Source organism: Chiloscyllium punctatum, chromosome 24, assembly GCF_047496795.1.
Source record: "Chiloscyllium punctatum isolate Juve2018m chromosome 24, sChiPun1.3, whole genome shotgun sequence".
Lineage (NCBI taxonomy): Eukaryota > Metazoa > Chordata > Chondrichthyes > Orectolobiformes > Hemiscylliidae > Chiloscyllium > Chiloscyllium punctatum.
In genome coordinates, this window is record NC_092762.1 from 43792536 (window position 1) to 43813422 (window position 20887).

The 20887-nt window shown below is 55.8% G+C and overlaps 18 non-coding genes across 18 annotated transcripts; all 18 read right to left on the bottom strand.

Moving 5' to 3' along the window:
• Window positions 1–678: 678 nt before the first annotated feature.
• On the bottom strand, window positions 679–751 carry trnak-uuu (transfer RNA lysine (anticodon UUU)). Its single transcript has one exon. It is a non-coding gene; the product is annotated as a tRNA-Lys (tRNA).
• Window positions 752–1821: 1070 nt separating this feature from the next.
• Window positions 1822–1894, bottom strand: trnak-uuu (transfer RNA lysine (anticodon UUU)). The gene has a single exon. It is a non-coding gene; the product is annotated as a tRNA-Lys (tRNA).
• Window positions 1895–2964: 1070 nt separating this feature from the next.
• Window positions 2965–3037, bottom strand: trnak-uuu (transfer RNA lysine (anticodon UUU)). Its single transcript has one exon. It is a non-coding gene; the product is annotated as a tRNA-Lys (tRNA).
• A 1070-nt stretch (window positions 3038–4107) lies between these two features.
• trnak-uuu (transfer RNA lysine (anticodon UUU)) lies at window positions 4108–4180 on the bottom strand. The gene has a single exon. It is a non-coding gene; the product is annotated as a tRNA-Lys (tRNA).
• A 1070-nt stretch (window positions 4181–5250) lies between these two features.
• On the bottom strand, window positions 5251–5323 carry trnak-uuu (transfer RNA lysine (anticodon UUU)). The gene has a single exon. It is a non-coding gene; the product is annotated as a tRNA-Lys (tRNA).
• Window positions 5324–6397: 1074 nt separating this feature from the next.
• trnak-uuu (transfer RNA lysine (anticodon UUU)) lies at window positions 6398–6470 on the bottom strand. The gene has a single exon. It is a non-coding gene; the product is annotated as a tRNA-Lys (tRNA).
• A 1070-nt stretch (window positions 6471–7540) lies between these two features.
• trnak-uuu (transfer RNA lysine (anticodon UUU)) lies at window positions 7541–7613 on the bottom strand. The gene has a single exon. It is a non-coding gene; the product is annotated as a tRNA-Lys (tRNA).
• A 1070-nt stretch (window positions 7614–8683) lies between these two features.
• trnak-uuu (transfer RNA lysine (anticodon UUU)) lies at window positions 8684–8756 on the bottom strand. The gene has a single exon. It is a non-coding gene; the product is annotated as a tRNA-Lys (tRNA).
• A 1070-nt stretch (window positions 8757–9826) lies between these two features.
• Window positions 9827–9899, bottom strand: trnak-uuu (transfer RNA lysine (anticodon UUU)). Its single transcript has one exon. It is a non-coding gene; the product is annotated as a tRNA-Lys (tRNA).
• A 1070-nt stretch (window positions 9900–10969) lies between these two features.
• Window positions 10970–11042, bottom strand: trnak-uuu (transfer RNA lysine (anticodon UUU)). The gene has a single exon. It is a non-coding gene; the product is annotated as a tRNA-Lys (tRNA).
• Window positions 11043–12112: 1070 nt separating this feature from the next.
• On the bottom strand, window positions 12113–12185 carry trnak-uuu (transfer RNA lysine (anticodon UUU)). The gene has a single exon. It is a non-coding gene; the product is annotated as a tRNA-Lys (tRNA).
• Window positions 12186–13255: 1070 nt separating this feature from the next.
• On the bottom strand, window positions 13256–13328 carry trnak-uuu (transfer RNA lysine (anticodon UUU)). The gene has a single exon. It is a non-coding gene; the product is annotated as a tRNA-Lys (tRNA).
• A 1070-nt stretch (window positions 13329–14398) lies between these two features.
• Window positions 14399–14471, bottom strand: trnak-uuu (transfer RNA lysine (anticodon UUU)). The gene has a single exon. It is a non-coding gene; the product is annotated as a tRNA-Lys (tRNA).
• Window positions 14472–15541: 1070 nt separating this feature from the next.
• Window positions 15542–15614, bottom strand: trnak-uuu (transfer RNA lysine (anticodon UUU)). The gene has a single exon. It is a non-coding gene; the product is annotated as a tRNA-Lys (tRNA).
• Window positions 15615–16684: 1070 nt separating this feature from the next.
• On the bottom strand, window positions 16685–16757 carry trnak-uuu (transfer RNA lysine (anticodon UUU)). The gene has a single exon. It is a non-coding gene; the product is annotated as a tRNA-Lys (tRNA).
• A 1070-nt stretch (window positions 16758–17827) lies between these two features.
• Window positions 17828–17900, bottom strand: trnak-uuu (transfer RNA lysine (anticodon UUU)). Its single transcript has one exon. It is a non-coding gene; the product is annotated as a tRNA-Lys (tRNA).
• Window positions 17901–18970: 1070 nt separating this feature from the next.
• trnak-uuu (transfer RNA lysine (anticodon UUU)) lies at window positions 18971–19043 on the bottom strand. The gene has a single exon. It is a non-coding gene; the product is annotated as a tRNA-Lys (tRNA).
• A 1070-nt stretch (window positions 19044–20113) lies between these two features.
• trnak-uuu (transfer RNA lysine (anticodon UUU)) lies at window positions 20114–20186 on the bottom strand. Its single transcript has one exon. It is a non-coding gene; the product is annotated as a tRNA-Lys (tRNA).
• Window positions 20187–20887: the final 701 nt, after the last annotated feature.

Genomic DNA, 20887 nt, shown 5'->3' on the forward strand with positions numbered 1-20887 from the left:
CAGACACCGACACTCCCACACGCACGGCCACATCACCATCAGCTCCAAACCAAGGAAGATGTGCATGAAGGTTCCGTTGGACGTGTCTGAGTTGATTTGAAAACAAAAGCAGACGATCGATGAGAGCAGTCTCCATAAATCGAAGCTTCAGCACCTGCAAATATAATCAGGATTTCACTGCTGCCTCCCATCGCCACGAACCCTTGGCGCATTCGAGCCTCGGGCGACTCCCTGTGTGGAGTTTGCACATTCTCCCCGTGTCTGCGTGGATTTCGTCCGACGGATCCGGTTTCCTCCCACAGTCCAAAGGAGTGCAGCGCAGGTGTTTTGGCCATGCTAAATTGCCCCTTGTTTTCAGGCATGTGCAGGTTCGGAGTCACGAGGTGGGGGTTTAGGTGTGTGGGGGATACTCTTGGGAGAGTCGGTAGCCTGTTTCCACAGTCGAGGGATTCTATGCTAATTTCTGATTTCGCGCATTTGGAGGACCTTAAAGAGATCAATTCAAACAGAAGCCACGCGTTCCGCGATTACGGCAGCAACTGCGACAGTTCGGAAATGCAGGCAAAACTGCCCTGTGCTTGCTTCCACCGCCACAATGTAAGGGCCATTGAGTCTGATTTGTTAGCACTGCCCTGCGCCTTCGCTGTTGTCCCGTGGCAGAGCGATTTAAAAGCGACCCGCCCGAGCAGGGACTTGAACCCTGGACCCTCAGATTAAAAGTCTGATGCTCTACCGACTGAGCTACCCGGGCTGGTGGCAGGCCGCCTGCCCGGCTACGGCTTTCCCTGCCTGAGCTGGAAAACACGCTCGCGCTTCACACTCTCGCGCAGCCATTCTGACACAATCCACGCGATTCAGTCGGAAAGACTGGCAGCCCCGGCTGTGCAGGGCCGATTCCAAGCCGCCGTCTCTCTTCATCATCCCCCCACTCCATTGCCGCACCGTCCTCTCTCTACTGTAGCAACCCTCCTCAACACACACCTCTGGCACCGTCAAAGCCATCAGCAAGCCTACAACACAGCACCGCCAAAGTAAGAACGGTGCTCATGAGACGGCCTCATCATCAACCCTCCAACACCACGCGCCGTCCCTACCCCCAGCATCCACTCTCTGCTCGAAACAATCCACCCCACCACAAAGCCGCAGACACCGACACTCCCACACGCACGGCCACATCACCATCAGCTCCAAACCAAGGAAGATGTGCATGAAGGTTCCGTTGGACGTGTCTGAGTTGATTTGAAAACAAAAGCAGACCATCGATGAGAGCAGTCTCCATAAATCGAAGCTTCAGCACCTGCAAATATAATCAGGATTTCACTGCTGCCTCCCATCGCCACGAACCCTTGGCGCATTCGAGCCTCGGGCGACTCCCTGTGTGGAGTTTGCACATTCTCCCCGTGTCTGCGTGGATTTCGTCCGACGGATCCGGTTTCCTCCCACAGTCCAAAGGAGTGCAGCGCAGGTGTTTTGGCCATGCTAAATTGCCCCTTGTTTTCAGGCATGTGCAGGTTCGGAGTCACGAGGTGGGGGTTTAGGTGTGTGGGGGATACTCTTGGGAGAGTCGGCAGCCTGTTTCCACAGTCGAGGGATTCTATGCTAATTTCTGATTTCGCGCATTTGGAGGACCTTAAAGAGATCAATTCAAACAGAAGCCACGCGTTCCGCGATTACGGCAGCAACTGCGACAGTTCGGAAATGCAGGCAAAACTGCCCTGTGCTTGCTTCCACCGCCACAATGTAAGGGCCATTGAGTCTGATTTGTTAGCACTGCCCTGCGCCTTCGCTGTTGTCCCGTGGCAGAGCGATTTAAAAGCGACCCGCCCGAGCAGGGACTTGAACCCTGGACCCTCAGATTAAAAGTCTGATGCTCTACCGACTGAGCTACCCGGGCTGGTGGCAGGCCGCCTGCCCGGCTACGGCTTTCCCTGCCTGAGCTGGAAAACACGTTCGCGCTTCACACTCTCGCGCAGCCATTCTGACACAATCCACGCGATTCAGTCGGAAAGACTGGCAGCCCCGGCTGTGCAGGGCCGATTCCAAGCCGCCGTCTCTCTTCATCATCCCCCCACTCCATTGCCGCACCGTCCTCTCTCTACTGTAGCAACCCTCCTCAACACACACCTCTGGCACCGTCAAAGCCATCAGCAAGCCTACAACACAGCACCGCCAAAGTAAGAACGGTGCTCATGAGACGGCCTCATCATCAACCCTCCAACACCACGCGCCGTCCCTACCCCCAGCATCCACTCTCTGCTCGAAACAATCCACCCCACCACAAAGCCGCAGACACCGACACTCCCACACGCACGGCCACATCACCATCAGCTCCAAACCAAGGAAGATGTGCATGAAGGTTCCGTTGGACGTGTCTGAGTTGATTTGAAAACAAAAGCAGACGATCGATGAGAGCAGTCTCCATAAATCGAAGCTTCAGCACCTGCAAATATAATCAGGATTTCACTGCTGCCTCCCATCGCCACGAACCCTTGGCGCATTCGAGCCTCGGGCGACTCCCTGTGTGGAGTTTGCACATTCTCCCCGTGTCTGCGTGGATTTCGTCCGACGGATCCGGTTTCCTCCCACAGTCCAAAGGAGTGCAGCGCAGGTGTTTTGGCCATGCTAAATTGCCCCTTGTTTTCAGGCATGTGCAGGTTCGGAGTCACGAGGTGGGGGTTTAGGTGTGTGGGGGATACTCTTGGGAGAGTCGGTAGCCTGTTTCCACAGTCGAGGGATTCTATGCTAATTTCTGATTTCGCGCATTTGGAGGACCTTAAAGAGATCAATTCAAACAGAAGCCACGCGTTCCGCGATTACGGCAGCAACTGCGACAGTTCGGAAATGCAGGCAAAACTGCCCTGTGCTTGCTTCCACCGCCACAATGTAAGGGCCATTGAGTCTGATTTGTTAGCACTGCCCTGCGCCTTCGCTGTTGTCCCGTGGCAGAGCGATTTAAAAGCGACCCGCCCGAGCAGGGACTTGAACCCTGGACCCTCAGATTAAAAGTCTGATGCTCTACCGACTGAGCTACCCGGGCTGGTGGCAGGCCGCCTGCCCGGCTACGGCTTTCCCTGCCTGAGCTGGAAAACACGCTCGCGCTTCACACTCTCGCGCAGCCATTCTGACACAATCCACGCGATTCAGTCGGAAAGACTGGCAGCCCCGGCTGTGCAGGGCCGATTCCAAGCCGCCGTCTCTCTTCATCATCCCCCCACTCCATTGCCGCACCGTCCTCTCTCTACTGTAGCAACCCTCCTCAACACACACCTCTGGCACCGTCAAAGCCATCAGCAAGCCTACAACACAGCACCGCCAAAGTAAGAACGGTGCTCATGAGACGGCCTCATCATCAACCCTCCAACACCACGCGCCGTCCCTACCCCCAGCATCCACTCTCTGCTCGAAACAATCCACCCCACCACAAAGCCGCAGACACCGACACTCCCACACGCACGGCCACATCACCATCAGCTCCAAACCAAGGAAGATGTGCATGAAGGTTCCGTTGGACGTGTCTGAGTTGATTTGAAAACAAAAGCAGACCATCGATGAGAGCAGTCTCCATAAATCGAAGCTTCAGCACCTGCAAATATAATCAGGATTTCACTGCTGCCTCCCATCGCCACGAACCCTTGGCGCATTCGAGCCTCGGGCGACTCCCTGTGTGGAGTTTGCACATTCTCCCCGTGTCTGCGTGGATTTCGTCCGACGGATCCGGTTTCCTCCCACAGTCCAAAGGAGTGCAGCGCAGGTGTTTTGGCCATGCTAAATTGCCCCTTGTTTTCAGGCATGTGCAGGTTCGGAGTCACGAGGTGGGGGTTTAGGTGTGTGGGGGATACTCTTGGGAGAGTCGGCAGCCTGTTTCCACAGTCGAGGGATTCTATGCTAATTTCTGATTTCGCGCATTTGGAGGACCTTAAAGAGATCAATTCAAACAGAAGCCACGCGTTCCGCGATTACGGCAGCAACTGCGACAGTTCGGAAATGCAGGCAAAACTGCCCTGTGCTTGCTTCCACCGCCACAATGTAAGGGCCATTGAGTCTGATTTGTTAGCACTGCCCTGCGCCTTCGCTGTTGTCCCGTGGCAGAGCGATTTAAAAGCGACCCGCCCGAGCAGGGACTTGAACCCTGGACCCTCAGATTAAAAGTCTGATGCTCTACCGACTGAGCTACCCGGGCTGGTGGCAGGCCGCCTGCCCGGCTACGGCTTTCCCTGCCTGAGCTGGAAAACACGTTCGCGCTTCACACTCTCGCGCAGCCATTCTGACACAATCCACGCGATTCAGTCGGAAAGACTGGCAGCCCCGGCTGTGCAGGGCCGATTCCAAGCCGCCGTCTCTCTTCATCATCCCCCCACTCCATTGCCGCACCGTCCTCTCTCTACTGTAGCAACCCTCCTCAACACACACCTCTGGCACCGTCAAAGCCATCAGCAAGCCTACAACACAGCACCGCCAAAGTAAGAACGGTGCTCATGAGACGGCCTCATCATCAACCCTCCAACACCACGCGCCGTCCCTACCCCCAGCATCCACTCTCTGCTCGAAACAATCCACCCCACCACAAAGCCGCAGACACCGACACTCCCACACGCACGGCCACATCACCATCAGCTCCAAACCAAGGAAGATGTGCATGAAGGTTCCGTTGGACGTGTCTGAGTTGATTTGAAAACAAAAGCAGACCATCGATGAGAGCAGTCTCCATAAATCGAAGCTTCAGCACCTGCAAATATAATCAGGATTTCACTGCTGCCTCCCATCGCCACGAACCCTTGGCGCATTCGAGCCTCGGGCGACTCCCTGTGTGGAGTTTGCACATTCTCCCCGTGTCTGCGTGGATTTCGTCCGACGGATCCGGTTTCCTCCCACAGTCCAAAGGAGTGCAGCGCAGGTGTTTTGGCCATGCTAAATTGCCCCTTGTTTTCAGGCATGTGCAGGTTCGGAGTCACGAGGTGGGGGTTTAGGTGTGTGGGGGATACTCTTGGGAGAGTCGGTAGCTTGTTTCCACAGTCGAGGGATTCTATGCTAATTTCTGATTTCGCGCATTTGGAGGACCTTAAAGAGATCAATTCAAACAGAAGCCACGCGTTCCGCGATTACGGCAGCAACTGCGACAGTTCGGAAATGCAGGCAAAACTGCCCTGTGCTTGCTTCCACCGCCACAATGTAAGGGCCATTGAGTCTGATTTGTTAGCACTGCCCTGCGCCTTCGCTGTTGTCCCGTGGCAGAGCGATTTAAAAGCGACCCGCCCGAGCAGGGACTTGAACCCTGGACCCTCAGATTAAAAGTCTGATGCTCTACCGACTGAGCTACCCGGGCCGGTGGCAGGCCGCCTGCCCGGCTACGGCTTTCCCTGCCTGAGCTGGAAAACACGTTCGCGCTTCACACTCTCGCGCAGCCATTCTGACACAATCCACGCGATTCAGTCGGAAAGACTGGCAGCCCCGGCTGTGCAGGGCCGATTCCAAGCCGCCGTCTCTCTTCATCATCCCCCCACTCCATTGCCGCACCGTCCTCTCTCTACTGTAGCAACCCTCCTCAACACACACCTCTGGCACCGTCAAAGCCATCAGCAAGCCTACAACACAGCACCGCCAAAGTAAGAACGGTGCTCATGAGACGGCCTCATCATCAACCCTCCAACACCACGCGCCGTCCCTACCCCCAGCATCCACTCTCTGCTCGAAACAATCCACCCCACCACAAAGCCGCAGACACCGACACTCCCACACGCACGGCCACATCACCATCAGCTCCAAACCAAGGAAGATGTGCATGAAGGTTCCGTTGGACGTGTCTGAGTTGATTTGAAAACAAAAGCAGACGATCGATGAGAGCAGTCTCCATAAATCGAAGCTTCAGCACCTGCAAATATAATCAGGATTTCACTGCTGCCTCCCATCGCCACGAACCCTTGGCGCATTCGAGCCTCGGGCGACTCCCTGTGTGGGTGGAGTTTGCACATTCTCCCCGTGTCTGCGTGGATTTCGTCCGACGGATCCGGTTTCCTCCCACAGTCCAAAGGAGTGCAGCGCAGGTGTTTTGGCCATGCTAAATTGCCCCTTGTTTTCAGGCATGTGCAGGTTCGGAGTCACGAGGTGGGGGTTTAGGTGTGTGGGGGATACTCTTGGGAGAGTCGGTAGCCTGTTTCCACAGTCGAGGGATTCTATGCTAATTTCTGATTTCGCGCATTTGGAGGACCTTAAAGAGATCAATTCAAACAGAAGCCACGCGTTCCGCGATTACGGCAGCAACTGCGACAGTTCGGAAATGCAGGCAAAACTGCCCTGTGCTTGCTTCCACCGCCACAATGTAAGGGCCATTGAGTCTGATTTGTTAGCACTGCCCTGCGCCTTCGCTGTTGTCCCGTGGCAGAGCGATTTAAAAGCGACCCGCCCGAGCAGGGACTTGAACCCTGGACCCTCAGATTAAAAGTCTGATGCTCTACCGACTGAGCTACCCGGGCTGGTGGCAGGCCGCCTGCCCGGCTACGGCTTTCCCTGCCTGAGCTGGAAAACACGCTCGCGCTTCACACTCTCGCGCAGCCATTCTGACACAATCCACGCGATTCAGTCGGAAAGACTGGCAGCCCCGGCTGTGCAGGGCCGATTCCAAGCCGCCGTCTCTCTTCATCATCCCCCCACTCCATTGCCGCACCGTCCTCTCTCTACTGTAGCAACCCTCCTCAACACACACCTCTGGCACCGTCAAAGCCATCAGCAAGCCTACAACACAGCACCGCCAAAGTAAGAACGGTGCTCATGAGACGGCCTCATCATCAACCCTCCAACACCACGCGCCGTCCCTACCCCCAGCATCCACTCTCTGCTCGAAACAATCCACCCCACCACAAAGCCGCAGACACCGACACTCCCACACGCACGGCCACATCACCATCAGCTCCAAACCAAGGAAGATGTGCATGAAGGTTCCGTTGGACGTGTCTGAGTTGATTTGAAAACAAAAGCAGACCATCGATGAGAGCAGTCTCCATAAATCGAAGCTTCAGCACCTGCAAATATAATCAGGATTTCACTGCTGCCTCCCATCGCCACGAACCCTTGGCGCATTCGAGCCTCGGGCGACTCCCTGTGTGGAGTTTGCACATTCTCCCCGTGTCTGCGTGGATTTCGTCCGACGGATCCGGTTTCCTCCCACAGTCCAAAGGAGTGCAGCGCAGGTGTTTTGGCCATGCTAAATTGCCCCTTGTTTTCAGGCATGTGCAGGTTCGGAGTCACGAGGTGGGGGTTTAGGTGTGTGGGGGATACTCTTGGGAGAGTCGGCAGCCTGTTTCCACAGTCGAGGGATTCTATGCTAATTTCTGATTTCGCGCATTTGGAGGACCTTAAAGAGATCAATTCAAACAGAAGCCACGCGTTCCGCGATTACGGCAGCAACTGCGACAGTTCGGAAATGCAGGCAAAACTGCCCTGTGCTTGCTTCCACCGCCACAATGTAAGGGCCATTGAGTCTGATTTGTTAGCACTGCCCTGCGCCTTCGCTGTTGTCCCGTGGCAGAGCGATTTAAAAGCGACCCGCCCGAGCAGGGACTTGAACCCTGGACCCTCAGATTAAAAGTCTGATGCTCTACCGACTGAGCTACCCGGGCTGGTGGCAGGCCGCCTGCCCGGCTACGGCTTTCCCTGCCTGAGCTGGAAAACACGTTCGCGCTTCACACTCTCGCGCAGCCATTCTGACACAATCCACGCGATTCAGTCGGAAAGACTGGCAGCCCCGGCTGTGCAGGGCCGATTCCAAGCCGCCGTCTCTCTTCATCATCCCCCCACTCCATTGCCGCACCGTCCTCTCTCTACTGTAGCAACCCTCCTCAACACACACCTCTGGCACCGTCAAAGCCATCAGCAAGCCTACAACACAGCACCGCCAAAGTAAGAACGGTGCTCATGAGACGGCCTCATCATCAACCCTCCAACACCACGCGCCGTCCCTACCCCCAGCATCCACTCTCTGCTCGAAACAATCCACCCCACCACAAAGCCGCAGACACCGACACTCCCACACGCACGGCCACATCACCATCAGCTCCAAACCAAGGAAGATGTGCATGAAGGTTCCGTTGGACGTGTCTGAGTTGATTTGAAAACAAAAGCAGACCATCGATGAGAGCAGTCTCCATAAATCGAAGCTTCAGCACCTGCAAATATAATCAGGATTTCACTGCTGCCTCCCATCGCCACGAACCCTTGGCGCATTCGAGCCTCGGGCGACTCCCTGTGTGGAGTTTGCACATTCTCCCCGTGTCTGCGTGGATTTCGTCCGACGGATCCGGTTTCCTCCCACAGTCCAAAGGAGTGCAGCGCAGGTGTTTTGGCCATGCTAAATTGCCCCTTGTTTTCAGGCATGTGCAGGTTCGGAGTCACGAGGTGGGGGTTTAGGTGTGTGGGGGATACTCTTGGGAGAGTCGGCAGCCTGTTTCCACAGTCGAGGGATTCTATGCTAATTTCTGATTTCGCGCATTTGGAGGACCTTAAAGAGATCAATTCAAACAGAAGCCACGCGTTCCGCGATTACGGCAGCAACTGCGACAGTTCGGAAATGCAGGCAAAACTGCCCTGTGCTTGCTTCCACCGCCACAATGTAAGGGCCATTGAGTCTGATTTGTTAGCACTGCCCTGCGCCTTCGCTGTTGTCCCGTGGCAGAGCGATTTAAAAGCGACCCGCCCGAGCAGGGACTTGAACCCTGGACCCTCAGATTAAAAGTCTGATGCTCTACCGACTGAGCTACCCGGGCTGGTGGCAGGCCGCCTGCCCGGCTACGGCTTTCCCTGCCTGAGCTGGAAAACACGCTCGCGCTTCACACTCTCGCGCAGCCATTCTGACACAATCCACGCGATTCAGTCGGAAAGACTGGCAGCCCCGGCTGTGCAGGGCCGATTCCAAGCCGCCGTCTCTCTTCATCATCCCCCCACTCCATTGCCGCACCGTCCTCTCTCTACTGTAGCAACCCTCCTCAACACACACCTCTGGCACCGTCAAAGCCATCAGCAAGCCTACAACACAGCACCGCCAAAGTAAGAACGGTGCTCATGAGACGGCCTCATCATCAACCCTCCAACTCCACGCGCCGTCCCTACCCCCAGCATCCACTCTCTGCTCGAAACAATCCACCCCACCACAAAGCCGCAGACACCGACACTCCCACACGCACGGCCACATCACCATCAGCTCCAAACCAAGGAAGATGTGCATGAAGGTTCCGTTGGACGTGTCTGAGTTGATTTGAAAACAAAAGCAGACGATCGATGAGAGCAGTCTCCATAAATCGAAGCTTCAGCACCTGCAAATATAATCAGGATTTCACTGCTGCCTCCCATCGCCACGAACCCTTGGCGCATTCGAGCCTCGGGCGACTCCCTGTGTGGAGTTTGCACATTCTCCCCGTGTCTGCGTGGATTTCGTCCGACGGATCCGGTTTCCTCCCACAGTCCAAAGGAGTGCAGCGCAGGTGTTTTGGCCATGCTAAATTGCCCCTTGTTTTCAGGCATGTGCAGGTTCGGAGTCACGAGGTGGGGGTTTAGGTGTGTGGGGGATACTCTTGGGAGAGTCGGTAGCTTGTTTCCACAGTCGAGGGATTCTATGCTAATTTCTGATTTCGCGCATTTGGAGGACCTTAAAGAGATCAATTCAAACAGAAGCCACGCGTTCCGCGATTACGGCAGCAACTGCGACAGTTCGGAAATGCAGGCAAAACTGCCCTGTGCTTGCTTCCACCGCCACAATGTAAGGGCCATTGAGTCTGATTTGTTAGCACTGCCCTGCGCCTTCGCTGTTGTCCCGTGGCAGAGCGATTTAAAAGCGACCCGCCCGAGCAGGGACTTGAACCCTGGACCCTCAGATTAAAAGTCTGATGCTCTACCGACTGAGCTACCCGGGCTGGTGGCAGGCCGCCTGCCCGGCTACGGCTTTCCCTGCCTGAGCTGGAAAACACGTTCGCGCTTCACACTCTCGCGCAGCCATTCTGACACAATCCACGCGATTCAGTCGGAAAGACTGGCAGCCCCGGCTGTGCAGGGCCGATTCCAAGCCGCCGTCTCTCTTCATCATCCCCCCACTCCATTGCCGCACCGTCCTCTCTCTACTGTAGCAACCCTCCTCAACACACACCTCTGGCACCGTCAAAGCCATCAGCAAGCCTACAACACAGCACCGCCAAAGTAAGAACGGTGCTCATGAGACGGCCTCATCATCAACCCTCCAACACCACGCGCCGTCCCTACCCCCAGCATCCACTCTCTGCTCGAAACAATCCACCCCACCACAAAGCCGCAGACACCGACACTCCCACACGCACGGCCACATCACCATCAGCTCCAAACCAAGGAAGATGTGCATGAAGGTTCCGTTGGACGTGTCTGAGTTGATTTGAAAACAAAAGCAGACCATCGATGAGAGCAGTCTCCATAAATCGAAGCTTCAGCACCTGCAAATATAATCAGGATTTCACTGCTGCCTCCCATCGCCACGAACCCTTGGCGCATTCGAGCCTCGGGCGACTCCCTGTGTGGAGTTTGCACATTCTCCCCGTGTCTGCGTGGATTTCGTCCGACGGATCCGGTTTCCTCCCACAGTCCAAAGGAGTGCAGCGCAGGTGTTTTGGCCATGCTAAATTGCCCCTTGTTTTCAGGCATGTGCAGGTTCGGAGTCACGAGGTGGGGGTTTAGGTGTGTGGGGGATACTCTTGGGAGAGTCGGCAGCCTGTTTCCACAGTCGAGGGATTCTATGCTAATTTCTGATTTCGCGCATTTGGAGGACCTTAAAGAGATCAATTCAAACAGAAGCCACGCGTTCCGCGATTACGGCAGCAACTGCGACAGTTCGGAAATGCAGGCAAAACTGCCCTGTGCTTGCTTCCACCGCCACAATGTAAGGGCCATTGAGTCTGATTTGTTAGCACTGCCCTGCGCCTTCGCTGTTGTCCCGTGGCAGAGCGATTTAAAAGCGACCCGCCCGAGCAGGGACTTGAACCCTGGACCCTCAGATTAAAAGTCTGATGCTCTACCGACTGAGCTACCCGGGCTGGTGGCAGGCCGCCTGCCCGGCTACGGCTTTCCCTGCCTGAGCTGGAAAACACGTTCGCGCTTCACACTCTCGCGCAGCCATTCTGACACAATCCACGCGATTCAGTCGGAAAGACTGGCAGCCCCGGCTGTGCAGGGCCGATTCCAAGCCGCCGTCTCTCTTCATCATCCCCCCACTCCATTGCCGCACCGTCCTCTCTCTACTGTAGCAACCCTCCTCAACACACACCTCTGGCACCGTCAAAGCCATCAGCAAGCCTACAACACAGCACCGCCAAAGTAAGAACGGTGCTCATGAGACGGCCTCATCATCAACCCTCCAACACCACGCGCCGTCCCTACCCCCAGCATCCACTCTCTGCTCGAAACAATCCACCCCACCACAAAGCCGCAGACACCGACACTCCCACACGCACGGCCACATCACCATCAGCTCCAAACCAAGGAAGATGTGCATGAAGGTTCCGTTGGACGTGTCTGAGTTGATTTGAAAACAAAAGCAGACGATCGATGAGAGCAGTCTCCATAAATCGAAGCTTCAGCACCTGCAAATATAATCAGGATTTCACTGCTGCCTCCCATCGCCACGAACCCTTGGCGCATTCGAGCCTCGGGCGACTCCCTGTGTGGAGTTTGCACATTCTCCCCGTGTCTGCGTGGATTTCGTCCGACGGATCCGGTTTCCTCCCACAGTCCAAAGGAGTGCAGCGCAGGTGTTTTGGCCATGCTAAATTGCCCCTTGTTTTCAGGCATGTGCAGGTTCGGAGTCACGAGGTGGGGGTTTAGGTGTGTGGGGGATACTCTTGGGAGAGTCGGCAGCCTGTTTCCACAGTCGAGGGATTCTATGCTAATTTCTGATTTCGCGCATTTGGAGGACCTTAAAGAGATCAATTCAAACAGAAGCCACGCGTTCCGCGATTACGGCAGCAACTGCGACAGTTCGGAAATGCAGGCAAAACTGCCCTGTGCTTGCTTCCACCGCCACAATGTAAGGGCCATTGAGTCTGATTTGTTAGCACTGCCCTGCGCCTTCGCTGTTGTCCCGTGGCAGAGCGATTTAAAAGCGACCCGCCCGAGCAGGGACTTGAACCCTGGACCCTCAGATTAAAAGTCTGATGCTCTACCGACTGAGCTACCCGGGCTGGTGGCAGGCCGCCTGCCCGGCTACGGCTTTCCCTGCCTGAGCTGGAAAACACGTTCGCGCTTCACACTCTCGCGCAGCCATTCTGACACAATCCACGCGATTCAGTCGGAAAGACTGGCAGCCCCGGCTGTGCAGGGCCGATTCCAAGCCGCCGTCTCTCTTCATCATCCCCCCACTCCATTGCCGCACCGTCCTCTCTCTACTGTAGCAACCCTCCTCAACACACACCTCTGGCACCGTCAAAGCCATCAGCAAGCCTACAACACAGCACCGCCAAAGTAAGAACGGTGCTCATGAGACGGCCTCATCATCAACCCTCCAACACCACGCGCCGTCCCTACCCCCAGCATCCACTCTCTGCTCGAAACAATCCACCCCACCACAAAGCCGCAGACACCGACACTCCCACACGCACGGCCACATCACCATCAGCTCCAAACCAAGGAAGATGTGCATGAAGGTTCCGTTGGACGTGTCTGAGTTGATTTGAAAACAAAAGCAGACCATCGATGAGAGCAGTCTCCATAAATCGAAGCTTCAGCACCTGCAAATATAATCAGGATTTCACTGCTGCCTCCCATCGCCACGAACCCTTGGCGCATTCGAGCCTCGGGCGACTCCCTGTGTGGAGTTTGCACATTCTCCCCGTGTCTGCGTGGATTTCGTCCGACGGATCCGGTTTCCTCCCACAGTCCAAAGGAGTGCAGCGCAGGTGTTTTGGCCATGCTAAATTGCCCCTTGTTTTCAGGCATGTGCAGGTTCGGAGTCACGAGGTGGGGGTTTAGGTGTGTGGGGGATACTCTTGGGAGAGTCGGTAGCTTGTTTCCACAGTCGAGGGATTCTATGCTAATTTCTGATTTCGCGCATTTGGAGGACCTTAAAGAGATCAATTCAAACAGAAGCCACGCGTTCCGCGATTACGGCAGCAACTGCGACAGTTCGGAAATGCAGGCAAAACTGCCCTGTGCTTGCTTCCACCGCCACAATGTAAGGGCCATTGAGTCTGATTTGTTAGCACTGCCCTGCGCCTTCGCTGTTGTCCCGTGGCAGAGCGATTTAAAAGCGACCCGCCCGAGCAGGGACTTGAACCCTGGACCCTCAGATTAAAAGTCTGATGCTCTACCGACTGAGCTACCCGGGCCGGTGGCAGGCCGCCTGCCCGGCTACGGCTTTCCCTGCCTGAGCTGGAAAACACGTTCGCGCTTCACACTCTCGCGCAGCCATTCTGACACAATCCACGCGATTCAGTCGGAAAGACTGGCAGCCCCGGCTGTGCAGGGCCGATTCCAAGCCGCCGTCTCTCTTCATCATCCCCCCACTCCATTGCCGCACCGTCCTCTCTCTACTGTAGCAACCCTCCTCAACACACACCTCTGGCACCGTCAAAGCCATCAGCAAGCCTACAACACAGCACCGCCAAAGTAAGAACGGTGCTCATGAGACGGCCTCATCATCAACCCTCCAACACCACGCGCCGTCCCTACCCCCAGCATCCACTCTCTGCTCGAAACAATCCACCCCACCACAAAGCCGCAGACACCGACACTCCCACACGCACGGCCACATCACCATCAGCTCCAAACCAAGGAAGATGTGCATGAAGGTTCCGTTGGACGTGTCTGAGTTGATTTGAAAACAAAAGCAGACGATCGATGAGAGCAGTCTCCATAAATCGAAGCTTCAGCACCTGCAAATATAATCAGGATTTCACTGCTGCCTCCCATCGCCACGAACCCTTGGCGCATTCGAGCCTCGGGCGACTCCCTGTGTGGAGTTTGCACATTCTCCCCGTGTCTGCGTGGATTTCGTCCGACGGATCCGGTTTCCTCCCACAGTCCAAAGGAGTGCAGCGCAGGTGTTTTGGCCATGCTAAATTGCCCCTTGTTTTCAGGCATGTGCAGGTTCGGAGTCACGAGGTGGGGGTTTAGGTGTGTGGGGGATACTCTTGGGAGAGTCGGTAGCCTGTTTCCACAGTCGAGGGATTCTATGCTAATTTCTGATTTCGCGCATTTGGAGGACCTTAAAGAGATCAATTCAAACAGAAGCCACGCGTTCCGCGATTACGGCAGCAACTGCGACAGTTCGGAAATGCAGGCAAAACTGCCCTGTGCTTGCTTCCACCGCCACAATGTAAGGGCCATTGAGTCTGATTTGTTAGCACTGCCCTGCGCCTTCGCTGTTGTCCCGTGGCAGAGCGATTTAAAAGCGACCCGCCCGAGCAGGGACTTGAACCCTGGACCCTCAGATTAAAAGTCTGATGCTCTACCGACTGAGCTACCCGGGCTGGTGGCAGGCCGCCTGCCCGGCTACGGCTTTCCCTGCCTGAGCTGGAAAACACGCTCGCGCTTCACACTCTCGCGCAGCCATTCTGACACAATCCACGCGATTCAGTCGGAAAGACTGGCAGCCCCGGCTGTGCAGGGCCGATTCCAAGCCGCCGTCTCTCTTCATCATCCCCCCACTCCATTGCCGCACCGTCCTCTCTCTACTGTAGCAACCCTCCTCAACACACACCTCTGGCACCGTCAAAGCCATCAGCAAGCCTACAACACAGCACCGCCAAAGTAAGAACGGTGCTCATGAGACGGCCTCATCATCAACCCTCCAACACCACGCGCCGTCCCTACCCCCAGCATCCACTCTCTGCTCGAAACAATCCACCCCACCACAAAGCCGCAGACACCGACACTCCCACACGCACGGCCACATCACCATCAGCTCCAAACCAAGGAAGATGTGCATGAAGGTTCCGTTGGACGTGTCTGAGTTGATTTGAAAACAAAAGCAGACCATCGATGAGAGCAGTCTCCATAAATCGAAGCTTCAGCACCTGCAAATATAATCAGGATTTCACTGCTGCCTCCCATCGCCACGAACCCTTGGCGCATTCGAGCCTCGGGCGACTCCCTGTGTGGAGTTTGCACATTCTCCCCGTGTCTGCGTGGATTTCGTCCGACGGATCCGGTTTCCTCCCACAGTCCAAAGGAGTGCAGCGCAGGTGTTTTGGCCATGCTAAATTGCCCCTTGTTTTCAGGCATGTGCAGGTTCGGAGTCACGAGGTGGGGGTTTAGGTGTGTGGGGGATACTCTTGGGAGAGTCGGCAGCCTGTTTCCACAGTCGAGGGATTCTATGCTAATTTCTGATTTCGCGCATTTGGAGGACCTTAAAGAGATCAATTCAAACAGAAGCCACGCGTTCCGCGATTACGGCAGCAACTGCGACAGTTCGGAAATGCAGGCAAAACTGCCCTGTGCTTGCTTCCACCGCCACAATGTAAGGGCCATTGAGTCTGATTTGTTAGCACTGCCCTGCGCCTTCGCTGTTGTCCCGTGGCAGAGCGATTTAAAAGCGACCCGCCCGAGCAGGGACTTGAACCCTGGACCCTCAGATTAAAAGTCTGATGCTCTACCGACTGAGCTACCCGGGCTGGTGGCAGGCCGCCTGCCCGGCTACGGCTTTCCCTGCCTGAGCTGGAAAACACGTTCGCGCTTCACACTCTCGCGCAGCCATTCTGACACAATCCACGCGATTCAGTCGGAAAGACTGGCAGCCCCGGCTGTGCAGGGCCGATTCCAAGCCGCCGTCTCTCTTCATCATCCCCCCACTCCATTGCCGCACCGTCCTCTCTCTACTGTAGCAACCCTCCTCAACACACACCTCTGGCACCGTCAAAGCCATCAGCAAGCCTACAACACAGCACCGCCAAAGTAAGAACGGTGCTCATGAGACGGCCTCATCATCAACCCTCCAACACCACGCGCCGTCCCTACCCCCAGCATCCACTCTCTGCTCGAAACAATCCACCCCACCACAAAGCCGCAGACACCGACACTCCCACACGCACGGCCACATCACCATCAGCTCCAAACCAAGGAAGATGTGCATGAAGGTTCCGTTGGACGTGTCTGAGTTGATTTGAAAACAAAAGCAGACCATCGATGAGAGCAGTCTCCATAAATCGAAGCTTCAGCACCTGCAAATATAATCAGGATTTCACTGCTGCCTCCCATCGCCACGAACCCTTGGCGCATTCGAGCCTCGGGCGACTCCCTGTGTGGAGTTTGCACATTCTCCCCGTGTCTGCGTGGATTTCGTCCGACGGATCCGGTTTCCTCCCACAGTCCAAAGGAGTGCAGCGCAGGTGTTTTGGCCATGCTAAATTGCCCCTTGTTTTCAGGCATGTGCAGGTTCGGAGTCACGAGGTGGGGGTTTAGGTGTGTGGGGGATACTCTTGGGAGAGTCGGCAGCCTGTTTCCACAGTCGAGGGATTCTATGCTAATTTCTGATTTCGCGCATTTGGAGGACCTTAAAGAGATCAATTCAAACAGAAGCCACGCGTTCCGCGATTACGGCAGCAACTGCGACAGTTCGGAAATGCAGGCAAAACTGCCCTGTGCTTGCTTCCACCGCCACAATGTAAGGGCCATTGAGTCTGATTTGTTAGCACTGCCCTGCGCCTTCGCTGTTGTCCCGTGGCAGAGCGATTTAAAAGCGACCCGCCCGAGCAGGGACTTGAACCCTGGACCCTCAGATTAAAAGTCTGATGCTCTACCGACTGAGCTACCCGGGCTGGTGGCAGGCCGCCTGCCCGGCTACGGCTTTCCCTGCCTGAGCTGGAAAACACGTTCGCGCTTCACACTCTCGCGCAGCCATTCTGACACAATCCACGCGATTCAGTCGGAAAGACTGGCAGCCCCGGCTGTGCAGGGCCGATTCCAAGCCGCCGTCTCTCTTCATCATCCCCCCACTCCATTGCCGCACCGTCCTCTCTCTACTGTAGCAACCCTCCTCAACACACACCTCTGGCACCGTCAAAGCCATCAGCAAGCCTACAACACAGCACCGCCAAAGTAAGAACGGTGCTCATGAGACGGCCTCATCATCAACCCTCCAACACCACGCGCCGTCCCTACCCCCAGCATCCACTCTCTGCTCGAAACAATCCACCCCACCACAAAGCCGCAGACACCGACACTCCCACACGCACGGCCACATCACCATCAGCTCCAAACCAAGGAAGATGTGCATGAAGGTTCCGTTGGACGTGTCTGAGTTGATTTGAAAACAAAAGCAGACCATCGATGAGAGCAGTCTCCATAAATCGAAGCTTCAGCACCTGCAAATATAATCAGGATTTCACTGCTGCCTCCCATCGCCACGAACCCTTGGCGCATTCGAGCCTCGGGCGACTCCCTGTGTGGAGTTTGCACATTCTCCCCGTGTCTGCGTGGATTTCGTCCGACGGATCCGGTTTCCTCCCACAGTCCAAAGGAGTGCAGCGCAGGTGTTTTGGCCATGCTAAATTGCCCCTTGTTTTCAGGCATGTGCAGGTTCGGAGTCACGAGGTGGGGGTTTAGGTGTGTGGGGGATACTCTTGGGAGAGTCGGCAGCCTGTTTCCACAGTCGAGGGATTCTATGCTAATTTCTGATTTCGCGCATTTGGAGGACCTTAAAGAGATTAATTCAAACAGAAGCCACGCGTTCCGCGATTACGGCAGCAACTGCGACAGTTCGGAAATGCAGGCAAAACTGCCCTGTGCTTGCTTCCACCGCCACAATGTAAGGGCCATTGAGTCTGATTTGTTAGCACTGCCCTGCGCCTTCGCTGTTGTCCCGTGGCAGAGCGATTTAAAAGCGACCCGCCCGAGCAGGGACTTGAACCCTGGACCCTCAGATTAAAAGTCTGATGCTCTACCGACTGAGCTACCCGGGCTGGTGGCAGGCCGCCTGCCCGGCTACGGCTTTCCCTGCCTGAGCTGGAAAACACGCTCGCGCTTCACACTCTCGCGCAGCCATTCTGACACAATCCACGCGATTCAGTCGGAAAGACTGGCAGCCCCGGCTGTGCAGGGCCGATTCCAAGCCGCCGTCTCTCTTCATCATCCCCCCACTCCATTGCCGCACCGTCCTCTCTCTACTGTAGCAACCCTCCTCAACACACACCTCTGGCACCGTCAAAGCCATCAGCAAGCCTACAACACAGCACCGCCAAAGTAAGAACGGTGCTCATGAGACGGCCTCATCATCAACCCTCCAACTCCACGCGCCGTCCCTACCCCCAGCATCCACTCTCTGCTCGAAACAATCCACCCCACCACAAAGCCGCAGACACCGACACTCCCACACGCACGGCCACATCACCATCAGCTCCAAACCAAGGAAGATGTGCATGAAGGTTCCGTTGGACGTGTCTGAGTTGATTTGAAAACAAAAGCAGACGATCGATGAGAGCAGTCTCCATAAATCGAAGCTTCAGCACCTGCAAATATAATCAGGATTTCACTGCTGCCTCCCATCGCCACGAACCCTTGGCGCATTCGAGCCTCGGGCGACTCCCTGTGTGGAGTTTGCACATTCTCCCCGTGTCTGCGTGGATTTCGTCCGACGGATCCGGTTTCCTCCCACAGTCCAAAGGAGTGCAGCGCAGGTGTTTTGGCCATGCTAAATTGCCCCTTGTTTTCAGGCATGTGCAGGTTCGGAGTCACGAGGTGGGGGTTTAGGTGTGTGGGGGATACTCTTGGGAGAGTCGGTAGCTTGTTTCCACAGTCGAGGGATTCTATGCTAATTTCTGATTTCGCGCATTTGGAGGACCTTAAAGAGATCAATTCAAACAGAAGCCACGCGTTCCGCGATTACGGCAGCAACTGCGACAGTTCGGAAATGCAGGCAAAACTGCCCTGTGCTTGCTTCCACCGCCACAATGTAAGGGCCATTGAGTCTGATTTGTTAGCACTGCCCTGCGCCTTCGCTGTTGTCCCGTGGCAGAGCGATTTAAAAGCGACCCGCCCGAGCAGGGACTTGAACCCTGGACCCTCAGATTAAAAGTCTGATGCTCTACCGACTGAGCTACCCGGGCTGGTGGCAGGCCGCCTGCCCGGCTACGGCTTTCCCTGCCTGAGCTGGAAAACACGCTCGCGCTTCACACTCTCGCGCAGCCATTCTGACACAATCCACGCGATTCAGTCGGAAAGACTGGCAGCCCCGGCTGTGCAGGGCCGATTCCAAGCCGCCGTCTCTCTTCATCATCCCCCCACTCCATTGCCGCACCGTCCTCTCTCTACTGTAGCAACCCTCCTCAACACACACCTCTGGCACCGTCAAAGCCATCAGCAAGCCTACAACACAGCACCGCCAAAGTAAGAACGGTGCTCATGAGACGGCCTCATCATCAACCCTCCAACACCACGCGCCGTCCCTACCCCCAGCATCCACTCTCTGCTCGAAACAATCCACCCCACCACAAAGCCGCAGACACCGACACTCCCACACGCACGGCCACATCACCATCAGCTCCAAACCAAGGAAGATGTGCATGAAGGTTCCGTTGGACGTGTCTGAGTTGATTTGAAAACAAAAGCAGACCATCGATGAGAGCAGTCTCCATAAATCGAAGCTTCAGCACCTGCAAATATAATCAGGATTTCACTGCTGCCTCCCATCGCCACGAACCCTTGGCGCATTCGAGCCTCGGGCGACTCCCTGTGTGGAGTTTGCACATTCTCCCCGTGTCTGCGTGGATTTCGTCCGACGGATCCGGTTTCCTCCCACAGTCCAAAGGAGTGCAGCGCAGGTGTTTTGGCCATGCTAAATTGCCCCTTGTTTTCAGGCATGTGCAGGTTCGGAGTCACGAGGTGGGGGTTTAGGTGTGTGGGGGATACTCTTGGGAGAGTCGGCAGCCTGTTTCCACAGTCGAGGGATTCTATGCTAATTTCTGATTTCGCGCATTTGGAGGACCTTAAAGAGATCAATTCAAACAGAAGCCACGCGTTCCGCGATTACGGCAGCAACTGCGACAGTTCGGAAATGCAGGCAAAACTGCCCTGTGCTTGCTTCCACCGCCACAATGTAAGGGCCATTGAGTCTGATTTGTTAGCACTGCCCTGCGCCTTCGCTGTTGTCCCGTGGCAGAGCGATTTAAAAGCGACCCGCCCGAGCAGGGACTTGAACCCTGGACCCTCAGATTAAAAGTCTGATGCTCTACCGACTGAGCTACCCGGGCTGGTGGCAGGCCGCCTGCCCGGCTACGGCTTTCCCTGCCTGAGCTGGAAAACACGTTCGCGCTTCACACTCTCGCGCAGCCATTCTGACACAATCCACGCGATTCAGTCGGAAAGACTGGCAGCCCCGGCTGTGCAGGGCCGATTCCAAGCCGCCGTCTCTCTTCATCATCCCCCCACTCCATTGCCGCACCGTCCTCTCTCTACTGTAGCAACCCTCCTCAACACACACCTCTGGCACCGTCAAAGCCATCAGCAAGCCTACAACACAGCACCGCCAAAGTAAGAACGGTGCTCATGAGACGGCCTCATCATCAACCCTCCAACACCACGCGCCGTCCCTACCCCCAGCATCCACTCTCTGCTCGAAACAATCCACCCCACCACAAAGCCGCAGACACCGACACTCCCACACGCACGGCCACATCACCATCAGCTCCAAACCAAGGAAGATGTGCATGAAGGTTCCGTTGGACGTGTCTGAGTTGATTTGAAAACAAAAGCAGACCATCGATGAGAGCAGTCTCCATAAATCGAAGCTTCAGCACCTGCAAATATAATCAGGATTTCACTGCTGCCTCCCATCGCCACGAACCCTTGGCGCATTCGAGCCTCGGGCGACTCCCTGTGTGGAGTTTGCACATTCTCCCCGTGTCTGCGTGGATTTCGTCCGACGGATCCGGTTTCCTCCCACAGTCCAAAG